An 18,750-nucleotide genomic window follows, 5' to 3' on the forward strand; every position below is an offset into this window, starting at 1 on the left:
GCAGGAACTCCCTGTTCCATACAAAACCCCAGTGAACCCTAGAATACCCTCCTTCCCTTTGGAGAAGTTAACCCAAATTGTAATTTTAAAATGACTTTGTGAGTTGCTTTGTTCAGTGTCTCTCGCTGGACTGTCCCTGCACGTCCTCCATGTTTGGTCCCAGGAAGGGACACTCAGAGGTCCCCAAGACCTCCAGAACACCAGGCAGGAACCGTTGGAATCCAGAGGAATGGGGCATCATTATACCCCAACAGGCCCCCACCACCCAAGGATGTGGCACCCAGAAAACGCTCTAAGCCTTCCATTTGCAGACCCTGTGCTGGAGCTGGAGACAGAACCTCTTCCCCTCTGCACAGGGAGCCCTGGGCTTAGGAACACAATGCTGGCTTCAGAGGTGATGAAACTGGCACAGTACTTTTGAAAGAGGTATGGGTTACGTATGTCTTGTTCTTTGCTGTATCCACAGCAGGAACTGGCAGGTATAATGGCTCAGTACATACCTGCTGAATGAATGTACGCAAGACAATTTTGCAATATGCATCAGGCCTTAAAGGATGAATGTCCTCACCCTCTGATTCCATTTCTACAACATATTTTAAGGAAATAATCAGAGAACTTGATCCTATTTATTTTCATTTGGAAAAGCAAAATTCAATGAAATTAAGAAAAAAATATAAGGGATTGGTTGAATCATGAAGACCAAATATAACACAACTGTTTAAAACATGCTTTCAAAGATTATTTGACAATATAGAAAGAAGCCCTTCTTGGACTTCTTTTAAAGTAAATTTTAAAATGGGCTTCAGAACTGATCCCAGTTTTGTACAAATAAAATTATATTATTAGAAAAAAAGACTAAATGATACATGCCAAAATGTTAACAGCAGCTAGTTTTATGTAATGGATTAAGTGAAATTAACATTTCTCTTATATGGTTTGCTGTATTTTTTACAATTAACGTTATTTTTTAAAAAAACATTTAAAGGTTACTTGAAAGTGCCTCTGAAGCAACATGCACGTCTTCTCCCGTGCGGCTCCTTTAACTCCAGTTAAGACGCGGAAGAGGCGGGGGTGCCAGACACCGCTGACGTCAGGAGCAGCACGAAATGACACAGCGGACGAGCCAATCCCAAGTTTGCATTCTGGGAGCCCCTATTCGATTGGACACAAGTGCGGGCGGCCTTGCCCAATGGCGGAAGAGGGGCAGGAGCCGGGTGGCCGCGTGGGTTTTAAATCCACGTGGTGGCACAAGGGAAGGGCGGTGGCAGCGACTGAGCCTTAGGGGAGAGAGCGCTCTACCCTGGAGGGTGTGCATGGGTGCCACCCTCCGTGCCTCCTGCGACGTGGGCCTGGTGCTCAGCCTCACCGCAGCTGTTTGTATCAGCAGGTACCTTATAGGATCTTGTGAGTATCCAGTGGTATTCGTTCACTGGACTGATGTTTGCTACCATCTACCGTGTTGCCAGGCAGGGCCCATGAGAGACACCCAAAGAATCCACGCTTCTGTGTAATTTCCGGCAAGTGGTTTATCGCTACCTCCATGCTGCTCTTCTCCATAGCTCTTACTCTGTTCCTCTAAGAAGATGTGAGCTTCACGGGACAGTGAGTGATGAGGAGATACCCTGTGTCTTGTGAAGGGTTCGCCCCACGTTCATGTTCAGTCTGTACTTGTGGAATAATACTTCAGAGACCAGTTTTTAGCACAGTGCTTGCCACGTAGTCGGTTTGACAAATGGTAGCTATTTGTGGAATAAAGAACAATTGATTTTATCATTGATTAAATGACTATTAAATGCGTTCTGGGCACTAGCTGTGTATTATTCATTTAATGGTTGCAAAATTACATGTCTTATGTAACTTAATAGTCATAAAAGAAGTAGGTTAAGTACTATTATTATTCCCATTCTACAGATATGGAAAACCAAAGCAATGGGAGGCCAGGTATTTTCTAAGATCCTATAGCTAGGTGGTGATAGGGTTAGATTCAAGAGGCCCTGATCTTAACCACTGTGCCATCCCAATATTTATCCAGTACTTGTCTTTCTTTCCTAAGAAAATTCTCATAAATCATCCCTGTGCTCCTGGGAATCCAGAGAAAAGGGAGGAAGTAGGAATCAGGTGTGCGTGGCATAGCCAGGTGAGCTGGCATCCTGCCCTGTGCAGAATAGCCCAGCTTTGCTGTGTGGCAGAGGTCAGAGAGGGGTGAACAGAGAGGCTGCCTTTGGGGCATGTCAGGCCCTGTGCTGGGCTGGGCCATGGGTACATTGATGACAGACCCTCATGGGGCTGGTAGTCTAAACCAGCAATCACTAAATGGTGACCTGTGGGCAGCCTGCAGAAGTGCTTTAGGTTTTGCCTGCCTAATGTTTGTTACAATTTTTCTAAAATTTTCTAAATTGCCATGGTGTCCACCCCTCTCTATTGTATCACACGTATCTGCCTTTATTAACATGTCCCTACCAGTATCTGAGTCTGTAGCCCCTTTTTTAACCATGAAGGCAGGCCCCAGATGAGGCCCAGCACCTGAAGACCAGTCTCCTTGGGCTGGCACTCAGGTGGGAATTTCCACCTTGAGCCCTGAAGTTCTGCACCTCCCAAAGCTGAAAGGCCCTCAGTTGTGCAGCCCTCAGCTGGAATTTCTGAAAACTCTGGCAGTGAATGCCAGCACTGGCTTAGTTAACCCTGGATTTGAATCCCAGCTTCACTGCCAACCATTGAGTGTTGCTCAACCATAACAACCTGCTTCTGTTTCCTCTTCTGCAAAATGGGGATAACAATAGTCCCTGATCACAGGGTTATTGTGAAGAGTCAGATGATGCAGGGAAGATGCTTGGCACTCAGTCAGTGTTCATCAAACAGGCTGCTGATCTTTCTTTAGGAGGCACTGGCACTGGCAGGAAGTTCTTCCTTACATCAAGCCGAGTCTCAGTTGCTCTATAACTTCCTTAACTTCATACTCCTGACACCAAATGTGTGCTTCTCTTTCCATGGAACAGCCCTTCAGAAATCAAGGACCCAGATACACATAACAGCTTCCCGTTCAAGATGTGTTACATAATTTGTGGAGTCCAGTGCAAACTAAAAATGTAGGGCCCCTGGTTCAAAACTTAGTAAGAGTGTCAAGGGGATGACTGCAGAGTTCAAAAATTCCTTCTAACTGCACTCCTTCACACCCCATGGAGTGGGCCCTGCTCCCATGGGTGGTCCCCAGTCCTGTAATGTCCTGCAGATCTGCATGTTGCAGTAGGAGGTCTGCCTCCTATTGCAGGACAGAGTAAGAAGAGTTTCCAGCTGCACCCAGGGGAAGGCACTGACAGGCATGGTCTACACTTCCTTGGGAGTTCTGGTTCACAGATCCTACCCAGCTACCTGCCCTACATCTATCTGCTGGCTCTCCACACTTAACTTTTTGTCTGTTATGATAGAACATATATCTAGAGCAAAGTGCACAGATCCAAAGTCTATAGCTGAATGACCTTTTATGTTGTGTACACCTATGTAAACACTGCTTCCCCAGTGGCCCAGTGGTAAAGAATCTGTAGGAGACGGGAGTTCAACCCCTGATCTGAGATGATCCCCTGGAGGAGGGCACGGCAACCCAGGCATGGCAACCCACTCTAGTATTCTTGCCTGGGAAATTCCGTGGACAGAAGAGCTTGGTGGGCTCTAGTCCAAGGGGTTGCAAAGAGTTGGACTCGACTTAAAGACTGAGCATGCACATTCATGTAACCACCACCCACCAGTCCAGAAAGTTCCCTTCAGTCCCATCCCGGTTACCACCCACCCCACTCTCTTGCAGTGGTAGCGGTCATTCTACCTTCTTCCTCTGAGGATATGCTTCACTTGTTTTCAGACATCATATAAACAGGATCCTACAGTCACACTCTTTTGTGTCTGACCTTTTCACTCACCATTAAGTCTGGGAGCCTCATCCTCATTGGTGTAATCGTGGTTTGTTCCTTTTCATTGCTCTGTAGCAGTTGTAACACACCGCGGTTCTCATGTTGATTCTCTTGTTCATTTTGGTTGTTTTCAGCTGTTGGCATTATAGGCAGGGCTGCTGTGGGGAACTGGAACTGTCTCGGTGTGCTCACCGCACACATGCACTCATTAACCTGGGGTCATTGCCATGAGTGGGGATGTGGGTCAGAGGTGGGCCTGTGTTTATTGCCAAACAGTCTCCTGAGCTGATTGTACCAATGTGTACTCCCAGAAGCAGTCACATGAGTCTTGCCGGGATTTCACAGCCTCGTGGACGCTCCACATTGCCGCTGTTTTAATTGCACTCTCCTAGTGACGTCACGCTTGACTTTTGGAACTGACCTAAGGAAGTTGAGTGCCAGAACTCACAGTTGCTGTTCCTTTCTGACCACTGACATTGAACCCTGGAGGTTCACACACCCGCCCCAGAGCTCCCCTCCCCCTTGGGATCACTTGCAGATTTCACAAGCATGAACTTCATCTGAGTGACTGTTGAGACTCTGAACAGGACAGATCTCAGAGCAGGGAAAGCCCCGGCTTCTTCCTGGACACTCGTCTCCCCAACTGGGTCTTAAGTCCTTGATCTCTCCCAACATGATCTTCATTTCCACATCTTGAACAGGAAGGTATCCGATCTTTTTAAAGTCACACGAACTATTGAAGAACATCTTTGAGGGAGTGAAGGGGGTCAGATCAGATTTTAAATGTACACAGTGATTGTAGGTTGCAGCCAAATGTGTGAATGATTGTGTGTGTGCTCAGTTGCTCAGTTGTGTCCTTCTCTTTGCCACCCGCTGGACTGTAGCCCGCCAGGCTCCACAGTCCATGGGATTTCCCAGGCAAGAATACTGGAGCAGGTTGCCATTTCCTCCTCCAGGGGATCTTCCTGACCCAGGCTATGAATGATTAAAATATGCAAAAGAATGCATCTCAGAAACACAACAACAATCACTCCTAACCCTTATAGCACATTCACTGTGGGAGGCCCTGTGCTGGGGGTTTTATACCTGTACCATATCAATGTGAGCTTTCCGACAGCCCAGGGAGGTTGATTTAATTTTTTAATTAATTTTAATTTTTTTCATTAAAAACTTTTTTATTGGAGTATAGCTGCTTTGCAATATTGTGTTAGCTTCTGCTGTATAGCAAAGTGAATCAATTGTACATAAAATTATATCAACTCTTTTTTTAAGATTCTTTCCCTATATAGGCCATTACAGAGTATTGAGTAGAGTTCCCTGTGCTACCTGCTGCTGCTGCTGCTAAGTCGCTTCAGTCGTGTCCGACTCTGTGCGACCCCATAGACGGCAGCCCACCAGGCTCCCCCGTCCCTGGGATTCTCCAGGCAAGAACACTGGAGTGGGTTGCCATTTCCTTCTCCAATGCATGAAAGTGAAAAGTGAAAGGGAAGTCGCTCAGTTGTGTCTGACCCTCAGCGACCCCATGGACTGCAGCCCAGCAGGCTCCTCCGTCCATGGGATTTTCCAGGCAAGAGTACTGGAGTGGGGTGCCATTGCCTTCTCCGCCTGTGCTACCTAGTAGGCCCTTATTAGTTACTTATTTTATATATAGTAGTGAGTATATGTTAATCCCAATCCTGGGGAGGTTCATTTTATCACCCCATATTATGGATAAGAACACTGAGGCTTGGAAATTGTAGCTTGCCTGAGGTTCACACAGCTGGTGAAAGATGGATTTGAACCTGAGTCCATCTGTCTCCAAGGCCTCAGCTGTTAACTCTCCTCCTGGACTGCTCCAGAGATGACCTTCCTAAATGCTGGCTGGGTTCTAATGGACCCAGTCAACAGGAGACGTTGGGAACTGGTGCTACCTATTGGATGTGTCTTGCTTGATTTACAGAACGCTTTACATTTTTTTAAGTTAGTTACTTATTTAACAATGAGGATATTTCACCTTAAAAAACCTGCATTTCTGACTGTTCCTGATAAATCAAAGGATCAGACCATCCTGGGTAAGAGCTGAGCTGGTGCTGTGTCCTAGGGGCAAAGACGCCTAGCTTGCCTCGTGTTCCCCACTCCCCACATTCCCAGGGCCCCTCAGGTCTCCTGGTGGAAGATGGCAGTGAGCTCTCTATTCCAAGTGGACCTTTGCTGGCTCCCAGGAATCACTTTTTTTTCCTAGGCCTTTGGGGTAGGGTCCCTCTCAGATCTGTCCTAGAATGTGGCTGCGGGGGATTCCAGGATGGTCATCTAATTAAGGGATGCCAGCCATGCACCTTGTTGGAAATCATGTCACTTAACCATCCACTCTTTGCAGATATGAGGAAGTTAAGGATCTTGAGACGGGACAGTTAGTGTGGGTTATCCAGGTAGGCCCAGCATAATCACAGGTGTCACAAGAGGCAGAGGGAGAGGTGACACTCAGAGAGAAGGCATGTGACCTCAGAGGCAGAGATTGGAGTGATTCAGACACAAGCTGCAGCACAGCATGGCAACCAGAAGCTGGAAGGTCAAGATCCCATTTGCCCAAGGCTCTGGAGGGAGCCCGGCCCCCAGGACACTTTGGTTTCATCCCTGTGATACTTACTGATTTCAGACTTCTGGTCCCCAGGGCAGTGAGAGGAAGAATTTCTCTTACTGGAAGCCACCAAATTTGTGATAATTTGTTCGGGCAGCCCCGGGAAATGAATGCGAAAGGTTTGGAAGGCTGTTTTTCCAATGCTGGACCACACAGCTCTGTATTTCATCAGCCACTGTGGGCAGGAGTGAGGGCATGCAAAAGAGTCCTTGCTTCTGGGGACTGAAAGCAACCGAAATATATTTTCTGATGGCTTTGGAGGCCAGAAGATCAAGATTAGGGCATCAGCAGCGGAGTGCTTCTGGGGCTCAGGGGCCTTTATCCTGGCTTCCAGTGATTGCCGACACCCCTTGGCGTCCTTGGTTTATAGAAGCCACACCAATCTCTGCTGTCTTCAGGTGGCCTTCTTCTTCTTCTTTTTTTAAAGGATTAAAAAAAAAATGTTATCTGAGTATTTATTTATTTGCTGGCCAGGGATTGAACCTGTGCCCACTGGAGTGGATGTGGGGAGCCTTAACTGCTGGACCACAAGGGAAGTCCCAAAGTGGCCTTATAAGGACACCAGTCATCTGATTTAGCACTCACCCTAACCTGGGTCGGGAAGATCCCCTGGAGAAGGGAATGGCAACCCACTCCAATATTCTTGCCTGGAGAATCCCATGGGCAGAGAAGCCTGGCAGTCTATATAGTACATAGGGTCACAAAGAGTTGGACACAACTGAGCTCATAATCTTTCCTAATCTAGTAGGACTTCATCTTAGCTAACAAGATCTGATAAAAGACCATATTTCCAAATTTAGTCACATTCTGAGATTGCAGGTGGACATGAATTTGGGGCCACCATTCAACCTGGTACCACCCCCTTCTCTTAAGAGACTAGCCCTTGGTTTCTGAAATGGAACACAAGTTGCCATGGCTATGCACTGTCACGCAGGGCTCCCTTTGCTGAAGAAGGTGTTCTTGGATTCCTGGCATGTAGCTCACTCCGTGGGAAAGCCTCTGAGTTTGTTTTGCAGACCACCCGCACGGCCACAGCAGACACCAGAATCCACTGTTCCTCCCTTCGTTTGTTCTTCCATGTCTGGGTCTCTGCTGATTTGGTTCTGAATGGAGCAGATGCAGTCTCTGACCTCATGCAACCCATGGTCCAGTGATCAGAAAGGACTCCTGAGTTCCCCCGACTCTGCTCATGCCTCCAAGAGCAGATGTCAGGGAAACACAAAAACACAAACGCCCGTTCTGGACCAGATTTCAAATCTTACACCCTTTCCTCCTCACCCAAAGCCAGACAATGCAATCAGATTCCAAACGCATTGCCTGTGGACGAGAAGATCACCTTTCTCCCACCCCAGGTTGAATCTTGGAGACAGATGAAGCCTCCTGTCCGCCAGGGGCCTCCAGGAGCACCAGGTGAGGAGTCACTTGGGAGAGGCCACTGCAGTGTTTAGACGCTTCTTCTTGCATTTCTACCAAGTCTGCATCCAGAGCTGGGCACTCAAGTTGCCTGTGACCTGCCCCATCACCTGCCCTGCCTGGTTTCCTCCTGCTGCTTCTTGCTGAGTATCCACAGCTACGTGACCTTGGACATGACCCCCAAAGCCCCACCCCAACCCAAGGTCTTGGCTCTTGTGTTCCCTCTGATGAGCATGGCCTTCTCATGGCCAGCTCCTTCTTGTCATTCAGGGGTGAAGCTCAAACATCATCTCCTCTTGGAAGCCTTCCCCCAGCCTCTGGTTATGTCCTACTCCATCACCCTGTTTCTTTCCCTTGGACCACCAGCAAGAATCCCTGAGTGTTGATGTGTGTATTTGCTGTTCATATCTTTGCCTCACACCATAAGTCCACTGTAAGGGACCTGTCAGCCTTGCTTGCTGCATGATCCCAGCTTCCTGCCCGGCACGGAGAAGGCCCAGCAGAGCTGCCAAATGACTGTGTGTCAGCTGAACTCGAGAGGAGGCAAACTGGCCTCGGAGGGGATGTCTGAGCCTGCTGCCTTTTCCTGTGGGGATGGGTCATCCTGTTTGGAATGCCATTTGCTGTGGCCACTTTGGTGAGGTCCCAGGGTTCAAATGACTGGGGGTGCTTGTGTAGGGGGATGGGAAACACCTGTCTGAGGTCAGCAGGGAACCAGCCTTGCCCATTAGTCCTGAAAGGCTTCTAAGTCTAGAATCCAACGAGCAGAAAAACTGCTTCTTGGTTTGACAACTGGGGGCTTTTTTTCCCTTTGGTTCTGCACAGGCAGGCGGCCCAGGCTTCCTTTTCCTGGAGGGTCTGGTTCCTTTTGGGGAAGGCCTTAGTTGGTCAGTGTAGAAGCCGTACTGTGTCTGCCCACAGGGCCAGTCAGTGCTCCTTGGTTCATGGCCAAGGACAGTCTGTTGCTCCGGCCTGTGGGTCCTGACATCCTTTGGTCACATGGACTTGGGAGGGAGAGAGAGAGAAGGGCAGATGGCATTGTGGAAAGAGTGTGGGGTCTGCAGTTGGACGGGCTGGCTTATAGTCGCAACAATAGCAACTATGAATTCAGTCTGTGTTCCTGCTACGTGCTGAGCACTGTTCTCAGATCTCTACCTGAGTTATTGCACAAATAATTGTGGCCAGCACCAGCTGCCCGGGAGAGTCTGGGCCCTGGGGCAGCAGGGGACGGCAGGCCCATCTAAGGGGCAGCTCCCTTGGCTTCAGCCAGGGTGGGCATGGGGATGTACTGGTTCAGGATATGTCTCCTTGGCTGGCCAACAGCACGTCTAATGGCGTCCAGTCTGTGTGCTGGCCGCCAATGCCTGGATACTCTGGAGATGACGCAAGCAGTTTCTAGATTTGGGGCCTCACTCTGTGCCGACACCCCATGCCACCTTATGAGGTGGGAGCATCTTCCCTTTTGCTGAGCAGAGAAGGCAACTTCTCAGGGGCTCAGGGAGGTCAGATAGTGCACTTAAAAGCTGTCCTGGGGTCAGGATTGGAATTCCAACCCATCCAGCCTCGTTAGCTGCTGCACTGTCCTGCCATCAGGACAAAGAGAGAATGAGGCACTTGTCTGTCCCTGGAACCTGGGGTGTCATGTCTTTTAAGATGACGAGTGATCCTGACAGCAGCAGTGGCAGCGACAATGTCCCGTGGCTTCTTTCTTGCAAATCTTTTATTTTTGGCCTGAGACAGCTAATGCGTGGCCAACGTATCCAAGGAAACCAGGATGCTTGGAGCAAGCTGTACCAAATCTCCATGCTAAAACCATCAGACGGCTAATTCGGGCCTCTCCAGTTATTTATTTATTTTTAGACCCCTGTGTATCATGTTACACACCCTCCTGACAAGCTTGACCGGCAGCCACACACGTTCAGGGCACGTGACAATGTGCCTGTTCTTTTGGGGTTGAGGGGCCAGGCATGCTCTCTTTTCCTGGGTTCTGAGCTTCCCAGGGGAGGCACAAGCTGACCCAGGTCTCCCTCTGTTGTCTCTTCTCACTCTGAAGGGGCAGATCCAGAATTTCAACCCCCAGGGGACTTCCCAGGTGGCATTAGTGGTAAAGAGCCTGCCTGCCAAAGCATGAGACATAGAAGACATGGGTTTGATCCTGGGGTCAGGAAGATCCCCTGGAGGAGGACATGGAAACCCACTCCAGTATTCTTGCTTGGAGAATCCCATGGACAGAGGAGCCTGGCGGGCTAGAGTCCATAGGGTTGCACAGAGTCAGACACAACTGAAGTGATTTAGCAGTCACACACACACACACACACAGAGGTCTACCTCTAGACTGGGGTCTGTCACTGTTGACATTTGGGGCCAGAAAACTGTTTGTCCTGGGGAGCTTCACCTCCCCCATTCCAGATCCACAAGTCTGGGGTCACTCTGATACCTCCCTCTCGTCCCTTATCCCCACCTCCGGTCTATGGGAAATCCTGGGTTTCTACCTCTATTCTAAAAAGTAGCTTTACTGAGTCGTTGTTGACAAACAATAGACTCCAAGTATTTGAAATGTGCAGCTTGACCCCTTTTGACCCAGGGACCCCTTGGTGACACCATTATCACCGTCATGAGACCAGACATCTCTGTCCCTCTGGGAAGTTCCTGGTTATCTTTCTTACCCTCTTCCTGCTCTACAGCCACTGATCTGCTTCTACCACCATAGATTACTTTGCATTTTTCTGGAGTTTTATATAAACGGAATCATACAGTATGTGCTTTTTTGGGTCTGGCTTTTTTCACTCAACAGAATTAGCCCAAGATTCAGGCATGTCGCTGTGTGGAGCGATAGTTCACTGCTTTTTCTTTCTGGGTACGTATTCCGTCAAGTGGACAGACTGATCTCCATCCACCTGCTGATCAACCTACGTCTTTTCTTACAATGAGATTATTTACTGACGTATAACATGTATATGGGGCTTCTCAGGTGGCTCAGTGGGTAAAGAACCTGCCTGCAATGCAGGAGACACCAGAGATACGGGTTCAATTCCTGGGTTGGGAAGATCCCCTGGAGGAGGGCACGGCAACCCACTCCAGTATTCTTGCCTGGAGAATCCCATGGACCTAGGAACCTGACGGGTTGCGGTCCGCAGGTCGCAAAGAGTCGGACACCACTGAAGTGACTGAGCACAGCACAGCACAAAATACATACAGAAAAGTGTACACATCCTACTTGACCAGATGAGTGAATTTTCACAGTGAACACGCCTGTGCAGCTAACACCCAGATGGAGAAGCAGAATAGGAGCAGCAGCCTGGAAGACCCCTGCCTCCCATCCAGGGGGTCCCAGCCTGTTCCTGACACATAGATAAGCTGATGGTCCTGAAGCTTCATGTGAATGGATCCTACAAGATGTTCTTTTCTGTGTCTCTGGCTTTCTCAGTCGACATTATGATCAAAGCCTCCATCCTTGTCTTGTGTCAGCAGTTTGTTCCTTCTGTTGCTGAGTAGCCCTCCAGCATGTGAATACACCGCAGTGAGTGTCCCTTCTCTTGTGAAGCACGCGGGGCTGTTTCCAGCAATCAGCCATTATGAACGATGCATCTGCGTCCAGCTTTGCTCATGTGAATCCCTTTCCTCCCTCCTTCCCTTCCTGCCCCCTTCCTCCTTCCTCCCTTCCTCCTCTCTTTTCCTGCCTCTTTTTTTCTCTCTTCCCCTCTGACTCTTAGGCCACAACCCCCTTGAGGGGTAGGACTATATCTTACTTACCTTTGTAACTTGGTGCCAAGAGTCACAGACCCTCAGTCATGTTACATGGGGGTCGGGCTATCCCCACTGCCCGGGAGGGCATTGCATGTGAAACAACAGCCCTCGTGGTTGTGGCTGGGAGCCCTGGAGGCACGTTCCAGGTATGTTCTGGCTGGGGAGAACTGACATGCAGACACACACGGGCGCTTCACTTTAGGAACATCGATGTGACGTTGAACATCTGGGGTTACAAAAGAAGAACTTGGGGTTAGGTCCTTGTCTTTTCCTGTCTGACCTTTTAGGGCTATTCTCAGAGTGTTCCTGGGTTTGCTGTGCAGGCCTTTCCAGCAGAAGATAAGAGTATACACCCAGCTCTCTGCTGTTGGGGGTCTGCGGTAGGGGTGCCAGATAAAAGAAAGGACATTCAGCAAATTTGCATTTCAGTTCAACAGTGAATAATTTATTAGTGTACATCTGCCCCCAATATGACAGAAGACAAACTCATAGCACAGAATTCTTCATTGTTTAACTGAAATCCAAACTTGACTGGGCATCCCATGTTTTGTTTGCTAAAAGCAGACAACCCTGTCTAGCAGAGCTGAGTGGGGTGAATGAATTACCCGGTTTGTTTTAGTTCTCTTTTACCGCATAACATTTTCCCATAAACAGCAGCACAGAACAATTCGCATTCACACTACCGTGTATAAAATGGATACATAACAAGGATGCACAGTACAGCACGGGGAACGACAGCCATCGTCTTGCAAGAATGGTCAATGGAGGATAATCTGTAACAATACTGAAGCCCAATGTTGTACTCCTGAAACTAATTAATAGACTATTGTAAATCAGCTATACTTTAAAAAACAATCCTCATTCATCATCTCACAGTTTCTCTGGGTCAGGAGTCGGGTATGGTTTAGCAGGACTCTGTGTCAGGTTCTCACCTGGCTGAGATCAAGGTATTGACTGGGGCTGCGGTCTCACCTGAAATCAAGGGTTGAGACTGGGAAAGAATCAGCTTCGGGGCTCCTTCAGGCTATTGGTGGAACCGATTCCTTTGTGACTATGGTACCCAGAGCTGTTTGCTTCTTCAAAGACAGTGAGGGAACCAAGCATTTGGAGGGAGTCTGGTATTATAGCAAGACTATGCTCAGAGCACAAGGTAAGTATGGCAGTAACACGCCCTCAGCTTTGCCACATGCCATCACAGGGCTGATACCCCATCCACTGACTGTCCCAATGGGAAGGGTTGAGTAAGTAGCAGCCCCTCCATACTCCAGAGCAAATGCAGCAATCATAAAGAAGACTTTCATTTCTATCTGTGGGTCCAGAGAGGTGCCCACACGATTTATCTTGAAGTACAGAAAGCAAGTTGTACATTTTTCCAAATGAAAAAGAGCTAAATCGGGTTTTACATCTCCACCCGCCCCTAGTTATAAAAGCAATACATGCTCATGGCAGAAAATAGGGAAAACAGAAAATTATAAGGAGAAAGAAAGTGGAAAGAGTCCAGAATCTTACTGCCCAGAAACACTACTTCGAACGTTTTGATGCATTTTCTTCCAATCTCATTTCTATGCATATTTGCACACACACACACACACACACACACACACATATATTTAATATATACTTAAATATATATTGAAGCAAAAATAGACTCGCATTACGAGTGCTCTTGAGTGGCTTGCTTTTTTCTACTTAGCTGTCACAGCTTTCCATGCTAATGAACATAGATTTCTCATCATCTTTCATGGCAGCAGAGCATCCAGGCTTGGGTGCATTATATGTGATTTGAGCAATCCCCAGTAGATGGACATTTAAGTTGCTTCTGTTTTTTTTTTTTTTTTTTTAAATTATTATTACTGTGTACCTGATGCTGCAGAAAACATTGTCCTCTGTGTAGATATCTGATTCTTGTCTCAGGATAACTCCCCACCCATGAAATTGCTGCCTCGAAGGGTATTCAGAAGTTCAGTTCAGTTCAGTTGCTCAGTCATGTCCGACTCTTTGTGACCCCATGGACTGTACTACGCCAGGCTTCCCTGTCCATCACCCACTACTGGAGTTTACTCAAACTCATGTCCATTGAGTTGGTGATGCCATCCAGCCATCTCATCCTCTTTCATTCTGTTCTCCTCCAGACTTCAATCTTTCCCAGCATCAGGGTCTTTTCCAATGAGTCAGTTCTTTGCATCAGGTGGCCAAAGTATTGGAGTTTCAGCTTCAGCATCAGTCCTTCCAATGAATATTCAGGACTGATTTTCTTTAGGATGGATTGGTTGGATCTCCTTGCAGTCCAAGGGACTCTCAAGAGTCTTCTCCAACACCACAGTTCAAAAGCATCAATTCTTTGGCCCTCAAACTTTTTATAGTCCAACTCTCACATCCATACATGACTACTGGAAAAACCATAGCTTTGACTAGATGGACTTTTGTTGGCAAAGTAATGTCTCTGCTTTTGAATATGCTATCTAGCTTGGTCATAACTTTTCCTCCAAGGAGCAAGCATCTTTTAATTTCATGGCTGCAGTCACCATTTGCAGTGATTTTGGAGCCCCCAAAAATAAAGCCTGTCACTGCTTCCATTGTTTCCCTATCTATTTGGCATGAAGTGATGGGACCGGATGCCATAATCTTAGTTTTCTGAATGTTGAGTTTTAAGCAACTTTTTCACGCTCCTCTTTCACTTTCATTAAGAGGCTCTTTAGTTCTTCTTTGCTTTCTGCCATAAGTGTGGTGTCATCTGCATATCTGAGGTATTGATATTTCGCCCGGCAATCTTGATTCCAGCTTATGCTTCATCCAGTCCAGCATTTCTCATGATGTACTCTGCATATAAGTTAAATAAGCAGGGTGACAATATACAGCCTTGACGTACTCCTTTCCCTAATTGGAAACAGTCTGTTGTTCCATGTTTCATTCTAACTGTTGCTTCTTGACCTGCATACAGATTTCTCAGGAGGCAGGTCAGGTGGTCTGGTATTCCCATCTCTTTCAGAATTTTCCACAGTTTGTTGTGATCCACACAGTCAAAGGTTTTGGCATAGTCAATAAAGCAGAAGTAGATGTTTTTCTGAAACTCTCTAGCTTTTTCGATGATCCAACAGATGTTGGCAATTTGATCTCTGGTTCCTCTGCCTTTTCTAAATTGAGCTTGAACATTGGGAAGTTCATGGTCCACATACTGTTGAAGTCTGACTTGGAGAATTTTGAGCATTTGTTTGCTAGCGTGTGAGATGAGTGCCACTGTGCGGTAGTTTGAGCATTCTTTGGCATTGTCTTTCTTTGGGATTGAAATGAAACTGACCTTTTCCAGTCCTGTGTCCACTGCTGAGTTTTCCAAAACTTGCTGGCATGTTGAGTGAAGCACTTTCACACCATCATCTTTTAGGATTTGAAATAGCTCAACTGGAATTCCATCACCTCCACTAGCTTTGTTCATAGTGATGCTTCCTAAGGCCCACTTGACTTCACATTCCAGGATGTCTGGCTCTAGGTCAATGATCACACCATCATGATTATCTGGGTTGTGAAGATCTTTTTTGTACAGTTCTTCTGTGTATTCTTGCCACCTCTTCCTAATATCTTCTGCTTCTGTTAGGTCCATAGCATTTCTGTCCTTTATTGTGCCCATCTTTGCATGAAATGTTCCTTTGGTATCTTTAATTTTCTTGAAGAGATCTCTAGTCTTTCCCATTCTGTTTTTTTCCTCTATGTCTTTGCATTGATAACTGAGGAAGTCTTTCTTATCTCTCCTTGCTATTCTTTGGAACTCTGCATTCAGATGGGTGTATCTTTCCTTTTCTCATTTGCCTTTTGCTTCTCTTCTTTTCATAGCTGTTTATAAGACCTCCTCAGACAACCATTTTGCCTTTTGGCATTTCTTTTTCTTAGGGATGGTCTTGATCCCTGCCTCCTGTACAATGTCACGAACCTGTGTCCATAGTTCTTCAGGCACTCTGTCTGTCACATCTAATCCCTTGAATCTATTTCTCACTTCTACTGTATAGTCATAAGGGATTTGATTTAGGTCATACCTGAATGGTCTAGTGGTTTTCCCTACTTTCTTCAGTTTAAGTCCGAATTTGGCAATAAGGAGTTCATGATCTGAGCCCCAGTCAGCTCCTGGTCTTGTTTTTGCTGACTGTGTAGAGCTTCTCCATCTTTGGTTGCAAAGAATATAATCAATCTGATTTTGGTGTTGACCATCTGGTGATGTCCATGTGTAGAGTCTTCTCTTGTGTTGTTGGAAGAGGGTGTTTGTATTCAGAAGAGGGAGTGCCTTGTATATGTATGATTATAACAATGGGTCCTGGAATCAAGGGCATGAGGGTAAATCTGCACTCTTCCCCTCACCAACCATTTTATCTGGATCATGTTCCTTAACCTCTCGGTGCCTCTGTCTCCTCATCTCTAAAATGGGAATTATAACTGAATGTTATAATTATAACTTTCAAACTGTGGTGCTGGAGAAGACTCTTGAGAGTCCCTTGGACTGCAAGGAAATCAAACCAGTCAATTCTAAAGGAAATCAACCCTGAATATTCATTGGAAGGACTAATGCTGAAGCTGAAGCTCCAATACTTTGGCCACCTGATGTGAAGAGCCAACTCATAGGAAAAGACCCTGATGATGGGAAAGATTGAGAGTAGGAGGGGAAGGCAGTGACAGAGGATGAGATGGTTGAATGCCATCACCGACTCAATGGACATGAATTTGAGAAAACTCTGGGATATAGTGAAAGACAGGGAAGCCTGGTGTGCTGCAGGCAATGAAGTAGCAAAGAGGCATGACTGAACAACATCTAAAGCTGCTGGAACTGCTGGGAGGGGTCCATGAGTTGGAGAGTACTGAGGACTTGTGTTGGCTGGCCCCTCGGGGAAGCCAGGACCACCTTGGATTTCCTCCTGGAAAGGTATCCTGGGGACGTTGGCACTTTCCTAGAAGTGGCGAATCATAGTGCCATAGTGACAGCTGACACTGTGGGTGTTTCCTGCATAGCCCACTGTTCGAACCCTCTTAAGAACTTATCTAATACCCAGAGGAGCCCAGGACCTGGATGCCAGCACCCATTGACAGCCGGGGGAAGATGAACTAACTGGGACTCCACAGTGGCGTGGTTCTGGAGCCTCCATCACTACCCTGATGCTGGAGGGGCGTGCTTGGGATTAGAAAGGAGAACTGCTGTGGTTGGAGGAACCTGTGTTCAAATCCTGACTCTGTGCTGAGTGGCTGAATATCTGGAGGGTTGGAGACATGGGAGGAGACAGGGAGTAAAGGAGCAAACAAGCGAATGACCCTGAATGATGGCAGATTCTGGTACTCCTGGGGGAATGAGAAGGGAGCAGGAGGAGCCAGGGGCCTGCTTTGGGATCTGCAGGTCTGGGAGGGCCTCCCTGGGGATGAGACCTCTGTGCTGAGGTCAGAAAGACCAGATAAGAAGGATTTCCCTTTGAAAAGAGGCTGGAGTTGCCAGGAACCCTCAGGCCCATGTAAGGGCAAGACCTTGGTGAGTTTGAGAAACTGGAGAGGCCTGCTCCGGAGCACCAGGAGGGAGGAAACACATGCTCTTAGCAGACAACACCGGATCCTACCTTGTGGGAGTCTTAGAGGTCAGTCATAATTATCTGAGTGAGAGCTCCAAGAGGGGGCTATGTGCAGCAGCACAGGCCATTCCCTCTCATGAAAGGTGGTTCCTATCATCTAACTCCCCATCATCTTGCTTGGTGACCTTGAAGAAGCCATGTTTTTAGAATAGCCCTAGTTTTGTTCAGAAAACAATAGAGTGGGAACAATTGATCCCTTGATGTGCTTGCAGTCCAAGGGTGTGCTTCATGCATTTAAAATGCTACCTGTACTTGATAACATTCAAGGAACACCTCCTCCATCACCCAGCATTCCCAGTGGGAGGAATGCAGCCTCCAGCTACAGGTGCCACAGGGATCTGGGAGTGAGACTTGGAAATGACCTAAATTCCCTATAAAAGGGAACTGAGTATGTAACAGTACAGCCACTCTGGGTTACCTGGATACTGTGGGGGGAGCTATCCACAAGGGTGGGGCTGAAGCCAGGCTCTGCTCATTACAGCCCTAGGGCCAAGGATGGTGAACTTCCTGTTTTTGTAAATAAAGTTTTATTGGAACATGCCATTTATTTACATATTGTCTATGACAGCTTTCAAGCTGTAATAGCGGAGTTGAGTAGTTGCCATGTAGACCACATGGCCTGCAAAACCTACAATATTTACTATTCGACCATTTTTCAGAAAAACTTTGCTACATTAAAAAAAAAAATCAAAAACAAGGTGGAAGTCTCTCCAGGACTTACTGTCATGTGAGAAAAATACCTAAACTGAGATGTGTGCATTCATGCATGTTAAGTCACTTCAGTCATATCCTACTCTTTGTGACCTTATGGACTGTAGCCCGCCAGGCTCCTCTGTCCATAGGATTCTCCAGGCAAGAATACTGGAGTGGATTGCCATGCCCTCCTCTAGGGTATCTTCCCAACCCAAGGATGGAACCCGCATCTCGTATATCTCCTGCATTGGCAGGCGGGTTCTTTACCACAGTGCCGCCTGGGAAGCCCTGAACTGAGATGCACCACAGCATAAATAGAATGATTGTAACTCTGTAAAGAAGAGTGAAAGAACAATGAAACAACAAAAATTATAGAAACATGCATACATGTGTGGGCTTCCCTGGTGGCTCAGACGGTAAAGAATCCAGCTGCAATGTGGGAGACCTGGGTTCAATCCCTGGGTTGGGAAGATTCCTTGGAGGAGGGCATGGCAAACCACTCCAGTATTCTTGCCTGGAGAATCCCCATGAACGGAGGAGCCTGGCAGGCTACAGTCCTTGGGGTCGCAGGGAGTCGGACACAACTGAGCACAGCACAGGGCAGGGCATGCATCAGTATTTCATAGGTACACAAAAGTCTGAAAGGAGATATCCCTATCTACTGACAATGTTACCTCTGGAATTTAAGAGGTTGTGTACTTTACTGAGTGTTAACTAGGTGCTAAGCACTGTGCTGAAGGCAAAGAGTCTCTCACTTAATCTTACAAGACTAGGAGGTAGG

General features: G+C 47.3%; 1 long non-coding RNA gene across 1 annotated transcript; it reads right to left on the minus strand.

Annotated features, from left to right (window-relative positions):
* Positions 1-607: 607 nt before the first annotated feature.
* On the minus strand, positions 608-4,050 carry LOC102405033. The gene is made up of 2 exons (XR_326699.4): positions 3,912-4,050; positions 608-1,739 (listed from the first exon to the last, which is right to left on the minus strand). It is a non-coding gene; the product is annotated as an uncharacterized LOC102405033 (long non-coding RNA).
* Positions 4,051-18,750: the final 14,700 nt, after the last annotated feature.

Source organism: Bubalus bubalis, chromosome 14, assembly GCF_019923935.1.
Source record: "Bubalus bubalis isolate 160015118507 breed Murrah chromosome 14, NDDB_SH_1, whole genome shotgun sequence".
Lineage (NCBI taxonomy): Eukaryota > Metazoa > Chordata > Mammalia > Artiodactyla > Bovidae > Bubalus > Bubalus bubalis.